Below are 15,419 nucleotides of genomic sequence, written 5' to 3'. Positions count from 1 at the left end.
CTGTTTTTATTTTCCTGGGCTTTCCCCCTTATTAGAAAAGGCCCACCCTCCCAGCAGTTGCTGTAAGTGAGGCCTAGTCCTCCCCTAAAGCCTTACTGTCACTACAATGATTATCTTTATCTAAACATTAGATAAATGTTTAGATAAAACAGAGGAGGCACTCTGAAGGTGAAGGAGAGGTTGGGAGGTGTGTGCTTGTTTCATCTCTCCCGTTTCCCATCTGGTGGGGGGGGGGTTGGCTTCAGGCTCAGCTTGGCTTGGCTTGGGGTTCCCTCCCCCACTCCTTTTCCTCCTTGGCTGCTCTGCCTTCTCAGGTACTGGGCATCTGGGCCAGCCCTGCCCTATAGGTGACTGGTAGGCTCCTGTGGGTGGGGCTTTTCTAAATCTTGGCCCTTGAAAAGGGAGGGCAGCAACAGGGGCTCAGCTCGCTGGCATGCGCGCCGCCTGCAGGCTGCAACCAAAAGATGAAACCCAAATCTATTTCTCCATGACATCATCATCAGGAAAAGGTATAGTCCCACTAAATGCCTGCCTATAGGCAGTAATGGACCGGATGAGGGATAATAAATTGAAGCTGAATCCAAGCAAGATGGAGGTACTCATGGTAAGGGGTCATACTTCACGGGACATGATAGATCTTCCTGTTTTGGATGGGGTTGTACTCCCCATGAAGGAACAGGTACATAATTTGGGAGTTCTTCTGGACCCAGGCTTCACTCTGGTTTTTCAGGTTGAGGCCATGCCAGGAGTGCTTTCTATCAACTTCGGTTGATACAGTAGTTATGTCCATTCCTTGAAGATAATGATCTCAGAATAGTGGTGCACTTTTTGGTAAACTCTAGGCTTGACTACTGCAATGTGCTCTACATAGGGCTGTCTTTGAATGAAGTTTGTAAACTTCAGTTTGTTCAAAATGCAGTGACCAGATTGGTTTCCGGGGTTTCTCAGAGAGACCATATTATGCCTGTTTTAAAGCAACTGCACTGGCTGCCAATAGGTTTCTGGGCAAAATACAAAGTGCTGGTAATTATGTTTAAAGCCCTAAACAGCTTAGGACTGGGTTACCTGGGAGAGCGCCTTCTTCTGCATGATCCCCACCATACATTTTCGCCTACTCCGTTCTGTGTTCTGGGTGCGTAGTTAGAGTTAGGTTGGCCACAATGGCAGTAACAGTGCGGGCCGGGTGGTAATTTGAGGGTTAGAATATCAGTGAGCACCCTTGGATATGTAAAAGGGTGATTGGTTAATCACTCCTTTGTGGCCTGTGCGGCACGGGGAAAATGATTGCCATGAAACCTGCTTCAGGACTTCTCCAACCTTTGGGCTGTGCGGTCCAGGGTGGACGAATGCCTAGAAGTATCCAGATCCTCTCTTACAGAAGGTGGGGTTGGCTTTGAAGGAATTGAGTGGGGCGTACCTGCCCATTCCCGAGCCAGGGTGTGTCGCCCAGTAGGGTGATGAGTAGGACTTCAGAGTTCTGACCTGCTTCTATTGGCCCGCACTGTTCTCTAAGGGTGATTAATCACCTGGTGTTCCAGTCTGCCATGTCTATGTAATAGTTAATAAAGTTGTGGCCCTTTTCATCCATATTAACTCTACGTGCCGTCTTGAGCTGGGGTCTGGGGACAATGTTTAATTCTTGTTTTAAAATGTTTTTAAATTGTTAATTGTTGTGTTATTGTTTTTAATTTGTTTTAGCTTTTCATTGTTTTACAACTTTGTTTTAATTGTAAACCGCCCTGAGCCATTTTTGGAAGGGCGGTATATAAATCAAATAAATAAATAAATAAATAAATAAATCATTAAGATCATCAAGAGAGATCCGTCTCTGTATACTTCCAGCTCATCTGGCGGTGACTCGGAAATGGGCCTTCTCTGTAGTTGCTCCTGAGCTGTGGAATGTGCTCCATAGAGACATTCGCGGGTGAACATCTTTACCAGCCTTTAAGAGTGCCCTTAAGACACACTTTTTTAGCCAAGCCTTTAGTAATCTCTGAATGTTTTTCCGTTTTAATTGCTGTTTAAATTTTTTGATTGTGGTAATCTTTGAATGTTTAGAATTTAATTGTTTAATAGTTGGTTTTATGTGACTTCAGACCCACTTGAGAAGTACAATACACCAAGGACATTTCATGCTTCTTACACTCTTGTAAAGCAAGAAAGATAGCATCAGCAGCCTGAGATTTGGGGGCACTCATTGAGCAATTGGTATCATGTTTTAATCAGATCTTTTAATCAGCTGTAAACTGCCTTGAGATCTCGGTATAGGCAGCATAAAAATGTACTAAATAATTAAGTAAATAATAGCATATAAAGAAAGTGTCTGAAAGTCCAGTAAGTAGCTGAATGCAGCTTCTTTTGCTCCCCAGGTTTGGTAATAGGGTAAAAAGATGCTAAGCCTCACTCACTAATCTTAAAGAGCCATCTGTGCTTGCCATGATGTGGAATTAGCAGGTTCACCATGGAGCATATTCAGAAAATACAAGTCATCACACCATCATAATGAGTTGTCTCCCCCATGCCTCTGCTCATTCAAAAACTGTCTTAAAATTCAAGCCTCAGGCTTTGCCTGGATTATTAATAAATCCAACAAACAGCTGCACACAATACACAATACAGCTGATATCACAACTGGTAAGACATCTCTGGGTGAATACCCCAAGCAGAAACTTGCCACAATTGCAATGTAAGAATTTGGCAAACTGGTTGCCTCTGACATCCTGCCAAGTGCTAAGGAGAATGTTACCACCCCCTGCTTTACCTCTCATCAATAGAATGTCACCACATTCATTCATTCTTTCATTCATTCATTCATTCGATTTATATACCGCCCTTCCAAAAAAGGCTCAAGGTGGTTTACATCATTGTAAACACATTGAAAATGCACCACTTGGCAGGATGTTCCAGCCTGTCAAGTAGATTTGTGCCCACCATACTAAGCAGAGATAGATAACCCTACCCTGGTTATGTCAATTTTGGTGCATAAATTAGCTGAGCTACTTCACCAAAATCTATAAAGTACATTAATTTATTCCTGAGCCAAAGCTGAACTTGTCCCCTCTTGTCCCATTTGCACGTAACACGAAACCGGAGTTGAAGGGGGCAGAGGTTTCCAAACCTGTACATCCAAATGCAGGACACTCCACCGAAACTCTGGTTCCACAAGGAGAGCAGCTCAGGGTTTTGCTCTCCAAACTCCATTTTGAACCCTCAGATTGTAGTGAGTTTTGCCACTCCAACCCGAGGTTAGCCGCAGCCTATATGTGCCAGTGTGGAACTGCAGGCTCAGTTGTCTGGAACCAGAGTTGAAGGAGGAACTCCTCCCTCTCTCTGGCTGTGATTGGCTGTGCGGGCTGTCCTTCATGGAAGAAGGAAGCCTGTACAGTCAGTTTCCCCTCCTCTCTGCAGTCTCCCTGACTGCACAGGGCCACCTCTCCATTACGTCCAAATTTGAAAAAGAGAGCAGGGAGGGGTGGGGAGTGGAACTGTGGGTCCATTGGACTTGTCTTTCCACGTCACTTGTAAATGTGGCCTCTGTGAAACCTCAAACTCCAATTCACTCAACTTCCTGTCCTTTAAACCTCACTTATTGGCCAGCCTGCAACAGCTGTTATGTTCTGGCCATGAGAGAGAAAGAAAGAAGTCTTTCACTCCCTTCTCTTTCTCTAACCTTGAAGGCTCTAGTGACAGTATATCATCTCCTTCCTCTTCTCCACAGTCAGAGTTCCACTGGTCCTGTTGCTATTGCCAAGCAAATCACTAGGGGGTTTAAAGAGCCACACCTATGAGAACCATACCTGTTGGGCTTTTAAAATGTTGGCTCTTATAAAGGGGAGCAGCGCCGGGGGGGCAGCCCACTGGTGGGCATCTGCCTGCAGGCAGCCTCCAAAACTAGCCACCAAAGGGGGCTGACTGTTAGTGGTGGCCTTTGGGGGTAGGACTGAGGGCTGAGGCCAAACATTGTTCTGGATTCTTCAAATGAAGACTCCTGCTGATTCCCCACTGATGCCCCCCACCCAGCATGGGCTGGCAGCGGCCCAGTTCCAGCCTCTGCACATGCATTGGGGCCAGAACCAGGCCACCACCAATCCACACTGCTGGGAAGGAGCGCCGGTGGGACCTAGAGCAGCCGCCGCCACCAGGCTACCAGTGGTAAGATGCCTTCTTGTCTGTTCCTCCATCAGCCCTTTGAACCCCTTAAGACCGTTTGCTTGCAAAGGGGAATCCTCACCGGATTCCCCTTTACAAACAGAGCCCCTCCAACTGGGCCTTACCTGTTCGACCTGGGTCAACTGCATGAACCAAACCTCCAGCTGGTTCTAACAAACGGGTTCACGGACCAGTGCTTCGAATTGAATTTGGTTTGGATTCAAAATGAACTGCTGAAAACAGTTCTGTGCAAACCCTTAGTTACTCTGTGGTGAAGCAGGTGAGAGGATGTGGGCAGAGAGGTTGAGTGGCTATAGTTTTTAAGAATACCATCTCCCTTACCAGGATCTCTGTCATCGAATGGGCCTATACTGAATGTGTGTACCTGTGTCTAGGGAACAGGGATAGACTGGGACTTCTGTTGGTGTACCAATCACCCTGCTGCCCAACAAAGACCATAACTGAGCTGACAGATCTGGTTGCAGAGTTTGTTTGCTTATTTATTTATTTAATTTATATACCGCCGAGTATAAAAATCTCTAGGCGGTGTACAGAATTAAAATATAAAATGTAACACATTTAAAATTCATAAAAAGAGAAAATCATAATAGATAAAAATACATTAATAACACATTAAAATTTTAAAAATTGAGTCTCAGTTGAAGGCCTGGGAAAACAGGTATGTCTTCAGGGTCTTCCTAAAAGCAAACAAAGAAGGAGATGCTATTATTTCAGCAGAGAGTACGTTCCAAAGGCATGGGGCAGCCACAGAAAAGACCCAGTCCCGAGTCACCACCAAACGGGTTTGCGGCAACTGTAACTGGACCTCTCCAGATGATCTTAATAGGCGACAGGGTTCACAACAGAGAAGGTACTCTCTTAAATATTCTGGACATAAGCCATTAAGGGCTTTATAGGTAATAACTAGCACTTTGTATTTTGTTCAGAAACATATCGGCAGCCAGTGCAGTTCTTTTAGAATTGGTATTATATGGTCCCTTTGGGTAAACCCAGAGACCAATCTGGCTGCTGCATTCTGTACCAACTGTAGTTTCCTAACTACAAAGGCAGCCCCACATAGACTAATTACAGTAGTCAAGCCTAGGGGTTACCAGCATACGTACAACCTTCATTAGTCTCCAAGAATGGATGTATCTGGTGTATCAGCCAAAGCTGATAAAAAGCACTGCTGGCCGCAGCCTCAACCTGAGAAACAAGGGAGAGTTGGGGATCCAGGAGCACTCCCAGACTATGAACCTGATCTCTTAGGGGGCGTGTAATCCCATCCAGAACAGGCAGATCTAAACCATCTCTTGGATCCCGACCCCCTACAGACAGTACCTTCATCTTGTTTGGATTCAACTTTCATTAGAGTTGCCCAGGTTGTTGTTGGTGGGGGACTTCAATGTTCTTTTCAGGACTGGGTTGTAAGGAGCAGCTCAGGTGTTCATAGCAGCCAACTATGGCAACCTTGGGCCTATCCCACTTGGTCTCTGGATCAATGCATGATACTGGTCACACGCTCGATTTGGTCTTTGCTCTGATCAGGGTGGGGTGGTGACTCCTGTAATCTCCCCATTGTCATGGATGGATTACCATTTGGTTAAGGTAGGACTTGCAACCATAACCCACCTCTGCAGAAGTGAAAGACCTACTAGGTTGGTCTGCCTGAGAAGGTTATTGAATCCAATAGGATTCCAAGAGTCTTTGGACGGGTTTAGAGTTGGCTCTGCTAGTGATTCTGTTGATGCCCTGGTGCAAACATGGAATAAGGAACTCACTAGGGGAGTAGACACAATCATTCTTAGAGTCCTCTCTGATCTTCTTCAAAACTAATCCCATGGTATTTGGAAGACGTACAGGAGCTGAAGTGACGTGGTACATGACTAGAGCGCAAATGGAGGAAGACTTGGCACGAATCCAACAGATCAAAACACAGAGCACATTTGAAGATCTATTCTCTCACAATGTAGGCCACTAATAAGTGCTTCTTTTCGGCCCACATTGCTTCTACAAATTCATATCCAGCAGAATTCTCTAGGGTGGTGTGGGGGCTAGTTTGTGCCCCTCCCCTTTGAATTTGAACTCACTCACTGTGTCACTTGCTGTGATGTCTTCAATGACTTTTTTGCAGATAAAATCTCTTGTATTCAGGCCAGGAATCCACAGTTACAGCAGAGTAACTGGATTTCACAGTTACTCCTGGATCACTTTCAGTTTGTGACTTTCCTGAGGATGTGGACAATCTGCTTCGGACTGTATGTCCTACTGCCTGTTCTCTTGACTCTTGCCCAACTTGATTGATTGATTGATTGATTGATTTCTATACCACCCTTTCAAAAATGGCTCAGAGTGGTTTACACAGAGGAAAAATAAACTTGGCATATTTCATCTGGTAATAATTCATCAGAGAGGGTCTGGTAAATGCTTCTCTTAGGGAGAGCAGGATGGCTCCTTAAGGAGGCTATTCTTAGCCCAATCTTGAAGAAACCTGCACTGGATACCTCAGAGTTAGCTAATTACAGACCTATTTCCACTCTTCCATGGTTGGGCAAGGTGATTGAGTGGGAGGTGGCCTCTCAGCTCCAAGCGGTTTTGGATTATACAGATTATCTAGACCCATTTCATGGTGGCTTTTGAGAGGGCTATGGGGATGGGACTGCCTTGATCGGCCTGATGAATTATCTCCAATTAGGTATTGACAGAGGGGGTCTGACTCTGCTGATCCTTTTGGATCTTCAGTGGCTTTCGATACCATTGACCATGGTATTCTTCTGGGTCGCCTGAGGGAGGTGGGATTGGATGGCACTGTTTTACAGTGGTTCCATTCCTACCTCTCTAGCAGATTCCAGATGGTGTTGCTTGGAGACTGCTGCTCTGCAAAGTGAGAATTAAAGTATGGAGTCTCACAAGGCTCCATACTGTCTCCAATGCTCTTTACCATCTACACAAAACCTCTGGGAGAGGTAATCAGGAGGTTTGGTACAGGGTGTTATCAATACGCTGATGACACCCAGATCTATTTCTCCATACTGACTTCATCAGGAAATGGCATAACCTCCACAAATGCCTGCCTGGAAGTGGTAATGGGCTGGATGAGGGATAACAAACTGAAGTTGAATTCAAATAGGACAGAACTACTGACGGGGGGGGGGGGTTGGAATCAATTAGAAAGTTTCTGGATGGGGTTGTGCTCCCTGCCTCTTCTGGATGGGGTTAGATTCCCCCTGAAAGATCAGGTATGTAGCTTGGGAGTGCTCCTGGATCCAGAACACTCTCTAGTTTCTCAGATTGAGGCAGTGGCCAGGAGCGCTTTATATCAGCTTTTGTTGATACATTAGCTACACCCATTTCTGGAGGTAAATGACCTTAAAACAGTGGTGCATATGTTGGCAGGCTTCACTACTATAATGCACTCTACATGGGTCTGACTTTGTACATAGTCTGGAAACTACGATTGGTTCAGAATGTGGCAGCCAGACTGGTCCCTGGGACAATCCGAAAGGACCGTATGACATCAATTTTAAAAGAATTGCACTGGCTGCTGCTATGTTTCCGAGCAAAATACAAAGTGCTGGTTATTACCTATAAAGCCCTCATTGGTTTGAGAGAGCCATTGACTTAAGAGAACACCTTCTTTGTTATGAACCATGTCACCTATTGAGATCATCTGGAGAGGCCCAGTTACTGCTGCAAACAGCTTGATTGGTGGTGACTCAGGACCAGGTCTTCTCTGTGGCTGCCCCAGGGCTTTGGAATATGCTCCCTGTCAAAATCTATCTCTGTTTTCTTTTAGGAAGACCCTCAAGACACACCTGTTCTCTCAGATTTTTAATTAAATTTGATTTTAAATTGTTTTATTGTCTTTACTCTATGAAATTGTTTTTAATCTAGAGATACACATATCAGAAGGTATATAAATATGACAAACAAACAAACAAATAAAAGGGAAGGTGGAATCAGTAGGCTGGGTGAGTGCGTGGGTAGGAAGGCAAGCCAGGAATTCTTCTCAGGTTCAGATTTCAATCTGAACTGGTGAAGACTGTTGCTCATAAAAGACACCTCTTCTTTGAGATAAGAACTATGAGCCCCCAAAGCTCATATCCAAGCCTGAAACTCATAACCAAGAGTCTCACCAGCATCAATAATGGCAAGTTACCACTGAGTAAATGGCTACCCATAACTGCCCTCTGCAAGGCTACAATTATGTTTTTGATTGATTGATTGAATTTATATACCTCCCAATATCGAAATCTCTAGGCAGTGTACAGAATGTTCTCAGCTATGCAAACCAAAGGGACATAAGTTTGCCCTTGGCTCAAAGAGAGCAGGATCTTTATCTGCAGCTTCCTTCAACAGCATCCTTTACATAGCAAGACATCATCCTTCACAAAGAAAAGATCTCCTTTAGCCTGAAAAATCTACACTTAAAAAAAACCCTGCAAGATAATACAAGGCCGGTGTGTGTGTGTGTGTGTGTGTGTGTGTGTGTGTGTGTGTGTGTGGTGGGCATGGGGGTGAATAAGACTTGTTTCCAAAGATCTCAAAACAAAAAATGAAATGATGGGGGAGGAGAGAAATCTCCAGCGGAAATGACATAGTTAGAGAATAGTGCAGGCCACTGGAATAACAAGCATGCTGTCAAAACATAGCCAAAGGATCCCAGTTTGCTGAGAATTACAGTATCATTATCGGTGACATGGAGGAAAAAAGATAAGAGCAGCTTAACTACTGCCTGTCAGTGTCTGTGCCTAGTGCAGCGCCCAGCTTAAATAGCACTCAGCCAGCTGCCTGTGGATATACCCAATATTAGATGGTAATGTAAACGGTGCAATGCCAAAAGAGGGGTCCCATCCACCCCCACTTCCTTTGAACAAACAGAAGAAAGTTTAAACCTTCCACAAGGTAATCATGGTGTTCACTAATAAAGAAGGAGTTCACTGTGATCATGCCTGCCAGCCCTACTGACTCCTGCTACATAAGGAGAGGGAATTACAGACTGGGCCTCGGAATATTGATTGTTCTATTTAATGTTTCTTTTCACAAGGCCAAATATACTTGATTCTATTATTACATTTATTATTGTGTCTCCGTGCTACCTGGGAAGTAGAAGATATTGAACATTACCTGTTGTTTTGCCCTCTTTACCAAAATCCAATGGAGAGATTTTTAGGCCAAATCCCGCTATTAATTCAGGACAAAAATGTTACGGAAAAGAACTGTGGGATGCTGGCTGACTGTGACCCCTATGTGATCAAACTGCTTTTGTTTGCAAAGGCTGCAAAATCTATCTGTGCTTCTATTTTGGAGAATATTGCTGTAAGCTGTAATGGGGATTCGCTAAACAGAATTTATGTTCAGCTGTATATGTATTTTATAAAGGCTTTTAGTCATACAGAATAATTGTTTTGATTATTACATGTTATGCATGAGTGTGTGCATGTGTGTGTGTGTAATATATATATATATATATATATATATATATATATATATATATATATATATATATAAAATTCTCCTGGGTGTGCCCAGGAGAAATGCGTCCCGGCAGCCCAGCTGATCGGCTGGGCTGCAGGGGGTGCCTGATTGGCTGGCAGCACACCCAGGAGAATTCGCTTGCTGGGCGGCTGCGGAGGCAAGGCGGCGGGCCCAGGGCCGCCGCGGCGGAGCCCAGCGAGGCGGTGGGCCCAGCAAGGTGGCGGCGGCCCCGGCCGTGAGGCGGGGCGAGGCGGCGGGCCCAGAGCGATGGCGGCGGGCCAGGCCGTAGTGGCGGGGCCCAGCGAGCGGTGGGCCCAGCGAGGCGGGGCAAGGCGGCGGGGCCCAGCGAGGCGCCGGGGCTGGGCCCAGCCGTGGAAGCGAGGCGGCGGGACTGGCCGGGCCGGGCCCGGCCGCGGAGGCAAGGCGGCGGGACTGGCCGGGCCGGGCCCGGCCGCGGAGGCAAGGCGGCGGGCCTGATGGCGGCACTCTGGGGCCAGCCGCGGCATCGGCAGCGGCACTCTGGGGCCGGCCAGGCCTGCTGGCGGCGGCGGCCGCACTCTGCCCCACTGGAGACGGGGGGCGGGAGGAGAGAGAGAGGTAGCCTGGCCTGGCCGGGCCCGGCCGGGGAAGCGAGGCGGCGGGACTGGCCGGGCCGCGGAGGCGAGGCGGCGGGACTGGCCGGGCCGGGCCGCGGAGGCGAGGCGGCGGGACTGGCCGGGCCCGGCCGCGGAGGCGAGGCGGCGGCGGCCGCACTCGGCCCCCACAGGGCGGCGGTGGCCGCACGGGTCAGCTAGTATATATATATTTCTCCTGGGTGTGCTCAGGAGAAATGCGTCCCAGCAGCCCAGCTGATTGGCTGGGCTGCGGGGGCGCCTGATTGGTCCTGGCGGCACACCCAGGAGAACAGCGGCGGCAGCAGCCATGGCTGCTGGTGGGCCCAGCCTGGCAGCGACGGGGACAGGCCGAGGAGCCGAGGAGCTGGGCCTGGCCAGGCGAGGCGAGGAGGCGGCGGGGGAAGAGGCGGCGGGCCCGGCCGGGAGGAGGCAGCGGGGGAAGCCGGGAGGAGGTGGCAGGGGAATCCGGGAGGAGGAGGCGGGCCCGGCCGGGAGGAGGCGGCAGGCCCGGCTGGGAGGAGGCGGGGGGGCCGGGGGAAGCTGGAGCCCAGGGGAAGTGGGCCCGGGGGAAGCTGGAGGAGGCGGCGGGCCTGGCTGGAGGAGGCGGCGGGGGAAGCCGGGCGAGGCGGCGGCGGGCCCGGCTGGAGCCACGGGCGGTGGTGGTGAGCCCGGTCAGAGCCCAACTAGAGGCACAGATGCTCTGTGCCCTGGCCCACTAGTACATACATAATGCATGTTTAATGTTTGAAAATGGAAAAGCCCAGCAAGTAACAATTCTAAAAGTATTTAAATTTGTTATTAAGTAAGAAGAGGCTAAGCTAGTTCTAACAAGAACATGGACACGTTTCTATTTGATAGCATTGCTATAAAACAGAGACAATAAAGCTACTCCTTCCCAAGGTTTTTCTTCTGAAAATATCACCCAGGCCTGCCTAACATTCTAGCCCCCCCAGTGGCAGTTATTTACCTAAACACTATATACTCTAAGGAAAAATTCAAACAACCGTATTTGAGGTGAAAAAGTCACCATGAGGTAACATTTCCTTCAGTTTTCATTCAATAAAATGGTCTTGTGAGGTATTCTTAGAGTCTGTCTGTGACACTCATGTAGACAGCAATCCATCTCTTACAAGGACTACTGTATTTTCTGCAAGCCCAAGCAGACCCTGCTGTCTCATTGCATCAAAGCAAATTGTTAAGGGTAGAAGCAATTGTAAAAAATGAAAACAAGATACGGATATGTGCTATGATTTGTTACCAAATGGTTACCAAATGGTTAGAATAACCAGCACTATTTTTAGGCATAGCATGAAACAGCATCTGGTAAAACAACTCAGGTTCAAAATAATCTGATACAGCATTCCTCATTTAACAAGTATGGAACATAGGAAGCTGCCATATACTGAGTCAGACCATTCGACCATCTAGCTCAGTATTGTGTACATAAGACTGGTAGTGGCTTCTTCAAGTTTACAGGCAGGTCTTTTTCTCAGCCCTATCTTGGAAATGCCAGGGAGGGAACTTAGAACAATCTGCGTGCAGATGCTCTTCCCAGAGCAGCCCCATCCCCTAAGGGGGAATATCTTACAGTGCTCACCCATGTCTCCCACTCAAATGCAAACCAGGATGGGCCCTGCTTAGTGAACGGGACAATTCATGCCTGCTACCACAAGACCAGCTCTCCTCCTTTTATTATGCTAGTATTATCTGTTCCAGCATAAAATTAAAAGGTGACAGATGAGTCCACTGTTAAAAAGGAACAAGGGCTCTGAACTCTCTGTCACTGGTAAAGAGGTGGGAGCATCTTTGCATATCTGTGGCACCTCTGCAAGAGATAGTAGGATTCCAATGTGCTATTTCTACAGGTGAAATCTCTCTATAGTAACTGCCTGCCTAGAACCTTCCTATATTTTATACCAGCCAAAACCACCACCAAATGACTCTGGAACATACATGTCATCCTCTCACTTTCTTTGAAATGCTTGCAAAGGAGACTCTGTGCAGGCAATTCTTAAGACTTGGACTCCTACCATCTGTACAGAATGTGCTTTGAAGCCACTGCTTTCATGTTTGCATACTATATATCCCTGCTGGGTCTGTGACAGGATCAATCTACTAGCAGCAGTGGCCTCCGCACAGAGTAAAGGGAATTATTATTTTTGTTTGGTTTCTCCTTTTTCTCCTCTTGGGCTTACTGCTCCCCAAACTCTAGGGGTGTTACAATTCACCACACTGTACAGATAATAAAAATAAATTGTGATGCTACCATTATCTCACCCTCCAGCTAAAGTCACCAAATGTGTCTCAGCTAATGAGGGGAGGGCTTCGCATCCGCCCTCTTCCTCCTCCTTGCCGGCTCACTCCTCTCCTAAGAGGTAAACTCTCTACTGATTTGTTTTCAAATCTTCCTCAGTTCTCCCCATCCTCTTCATGAGGCATGCCCTGCAGTCATGCAAGAGGGAAGCAAATTATTGTGAGAAGCACCTGGCCTCCCACGAATTTTCCCCATGTGATGGAGAGGGCTGCAGCGCCCCTACGCCAGGGCCTGCCAGACACTCCAGTGTCCCTGAAAGTTGCGCCTAAGCACATTTGCTTTTCAAGGCTGTTTGCCTGAGAGGTCTCCCACCCACCTCAACCACCTTCTCCCTGCCCTGAATGAGTGCACTGGTGAGTGGGTAAGCATCTAGGGTGGTGGGACTTCCAGACATTACTTGCTTTCTTTAACTGATTCTTTAACCGATTCTTGCTCTTTAACCGATGTAACCGATTCTTGAACTTGCTTTAACCAATTCTTACGCAAAGTTTTAATAATTGTTTTATCCTATCCAGTTAGCTTTTGCAGTTTGCTTGCTTGCTTGCTTGCTTGCGCTTGCTTGCTTGTACAGGTGAAACTCGGAAAATTAGAATATCGTGCAAAAGTCCATTAATTTCAGTAATGCAAATTAAAAGGTGAAACTGATATATGAGACAGACGCATTACATGCAAAGCGAGATAAGTCAAGCCTTAATTTGTTATAATTGTGATGATCATGGCGTACAGCTCATGAAAACCCCAAATCCACAATCCCAGAAAATTAGAATATTACATGGAACCAAGAAGACAAGGATTGTAGAATAGAACAATATCGGACCTCTGAAAAGTATAAGCATGCATATGTATTCAGTACTTGGTTTGGGCCCCTTTTGCAACAATTACTGCCTCAATGCGGCGTGGCATGGATGCTATCAGCCTGTGGCACTGATGAGGTGTTATGGAAAACCAGGATGCTTCATTAGAGGCCTTCAGCTCTTCCGCATTGTTTGGTCTCATGTCTCTCATCCTTCTCTTGGCAATGCCCCATAGATTCTCTATGGGGTCAGGTCAGGCGAGTTTGCTGGCCAATCAAGCACAGTACACTGTATACTTTTCGGAGGTCCGATATTGTTCTATTCTTCAAACCTTGTCTTCTTGGTTCCATGTAATATTCTAATTTTCTGGGATTGTGGATTTGGGGTTTTCATGAGCTGTACGCCATGATCATCACAATTATAACAAATTAAGGCTTGACTTATCTCGCTTTGCATGTAATGCGTCTGTCTCATATATCAGTTTCACCTTTTAATTTGCATTACTGAAATTAATGGACTTTTGCACGATATTCTAATTTTCCGAGTTTCACCTGTACACTTGTCCCACGGGGGATCCTGTAGAGAGTGTCGGGGAGGAGTCAGAAAGGAAAAGGGAGGGAAATTATAAGGAGAAAAATGGAATTGTTGCTGAGTAAACTTCTAGCTTAATCTACATAGGTTTTTCTTGTGTGTATGAGGGAAGTCGCTATAAAAATAATATTGGCTATCGTCCTGACATTCATGCACATGTGCTTCTGACAAAAGCATGCACACAGCACTAACTCCCATGCTTCTGAAGCAAAGGCAGTCTTGCATAAGAGCATGGCCTTTTAGCCAATCTCCCCTTGCTTCAGAAGTGCTCTTTGACAACAGACGCACATCTCGGAGAGTCAAACAGCCCGCAGGAGTGTGTTTCTGCTGTCAAAAAGTGCTTGTGGGTAAAGGAGAGAGTAATGAAAATTATCATACAACAGTGCCCTCCCTTTAGAGGTGCTGGGGCTAGTACTGCATACATTCTTTTCCAACTGCATGTATGCACCATTCATCAGGATGTCAGCCATTATCTATCTATCTATCTATCTATCTATCTATCTATCTATCTATCTATCTATCACAAGTGGACTTTACTATCCTAGTTCTGCATAGTTACTACTCTATTTGAATGCTCCCTCCTGTAAAGAGAGCTAGGGATGTGCAAACACGTTTGAAACATATGTGTGCAATGGGCCTCTGCGCAATGGGCCTCTGTTATGCGCAGGCCACACAGAGGCTCATTGTGCAGGCACGGCGGCCTCCAAAATGGCCAGCACACCAGGGGAAAGGCCTGAACAGGCCGAAGAGCGGCCAAACAGGGCTGCTTTTTAAGGCGGGAAGGCTGGTGGGGGAGGGGGAACGTGGACTCCCCCCCCAACTGCCTCAGAGGAAACCTCCCCCCCGAAAGGGAATAAGTTTTTTAAAAAATTTAAATTCGTTCATGACCCCCCACCCTGGACTGAACCAGTAGGGGGGGAGGTTCAAGGAGATGCCAGACTGAACTGGCCCAGTCTGGATCAGGTCCAGTTCAGATTCTAACCGAACCGGGCCAGCTAGTTCTGTGCATACTCTTAAAGAGAGCTTCCATACCACATGAGGAAAATCCATTATTTATTTATGTCTCACATTTGAGATGTGAAAAAATGGCCCTGAGCCATTTTTGGAAGGGCGATATAGAAATCAAATAAATAAATAAATTTGTATCTCAGCCTTCCTCTAAGGAGCTCAGGGTGATATACATGGAGGCCATTCACACAATCAAAAACTCTGTTCAGCCCGGGTTTGGGAGTTGTGTGTGCTCCCAAGTTTTGGTTGATAGAAGCAAGGTTAAAGGAAAACCTGGGTAGAAGTGATTATGTGGAAGGAGGACATCCTGGGAAGTTTTTCCTCCTACCTTGCTTCCACACAATCACTTCTACTCTGGTTTTCCTCTTGGTAAACCTTGCTTCCACACCTTGCTTCCACACCACTGAAAATTGGAAACACACACAGTTCCCAAACCTTGGTTGAACACAGTTTTTGATTGTGTGAATGGCC

The 15,419-nt window shown here is 46.8% G+C and overlaps 2 long non-coding RNA genes across 2 annotated transcripts in view; one reads left to right on the top strand and one right to left on the bottom strand.

The window, feature by feature from the left end:
* Positions 1–3,257, bottom strand: part of LOC128322746 (uncharacterized) — a 103,809-nt gene extending 100,552 nt beyond the window's left edge. Inside the window, exon 1 of the long non-coding RNA XR_008305939.1 lies at positions 3,119–3,257. This is a non-coding gene — a long non-coding RNA (uncharacterized LOC128322746). The remainder of the gene's footprint in view (positions 1–3,118) is intronic.
* Positions 1–15,419, top strand: part of LOC128322749 (uncharacterized) — a 141,641-nt gene that overhangs the window by 64,333 nt on the left and 61,889 nt on the right. The window lies entirely within an intron of this gene.

The sequence above is a fragment of the Hemicordylus capensis genome, chromosome 4 (genome assembly GCF_027244095.1).
Source record: "Hemicordylus capensis ecotype Gifberg chromosome 4, rHemCap1.1.pri, whole genome shotgun sequence".
Lineage (NCBI taxonomy): Eukaryota > Metazoa > Chordata > Lepidosauria > Squamata > Cordylidae > Hemicordylus > Hemicordylus capensis.
The sequence above is the reverse complement of the archived record's forward strand: the minus strand, read 5'-3'. Positions and strand labels throughout refer to the sequence as shown.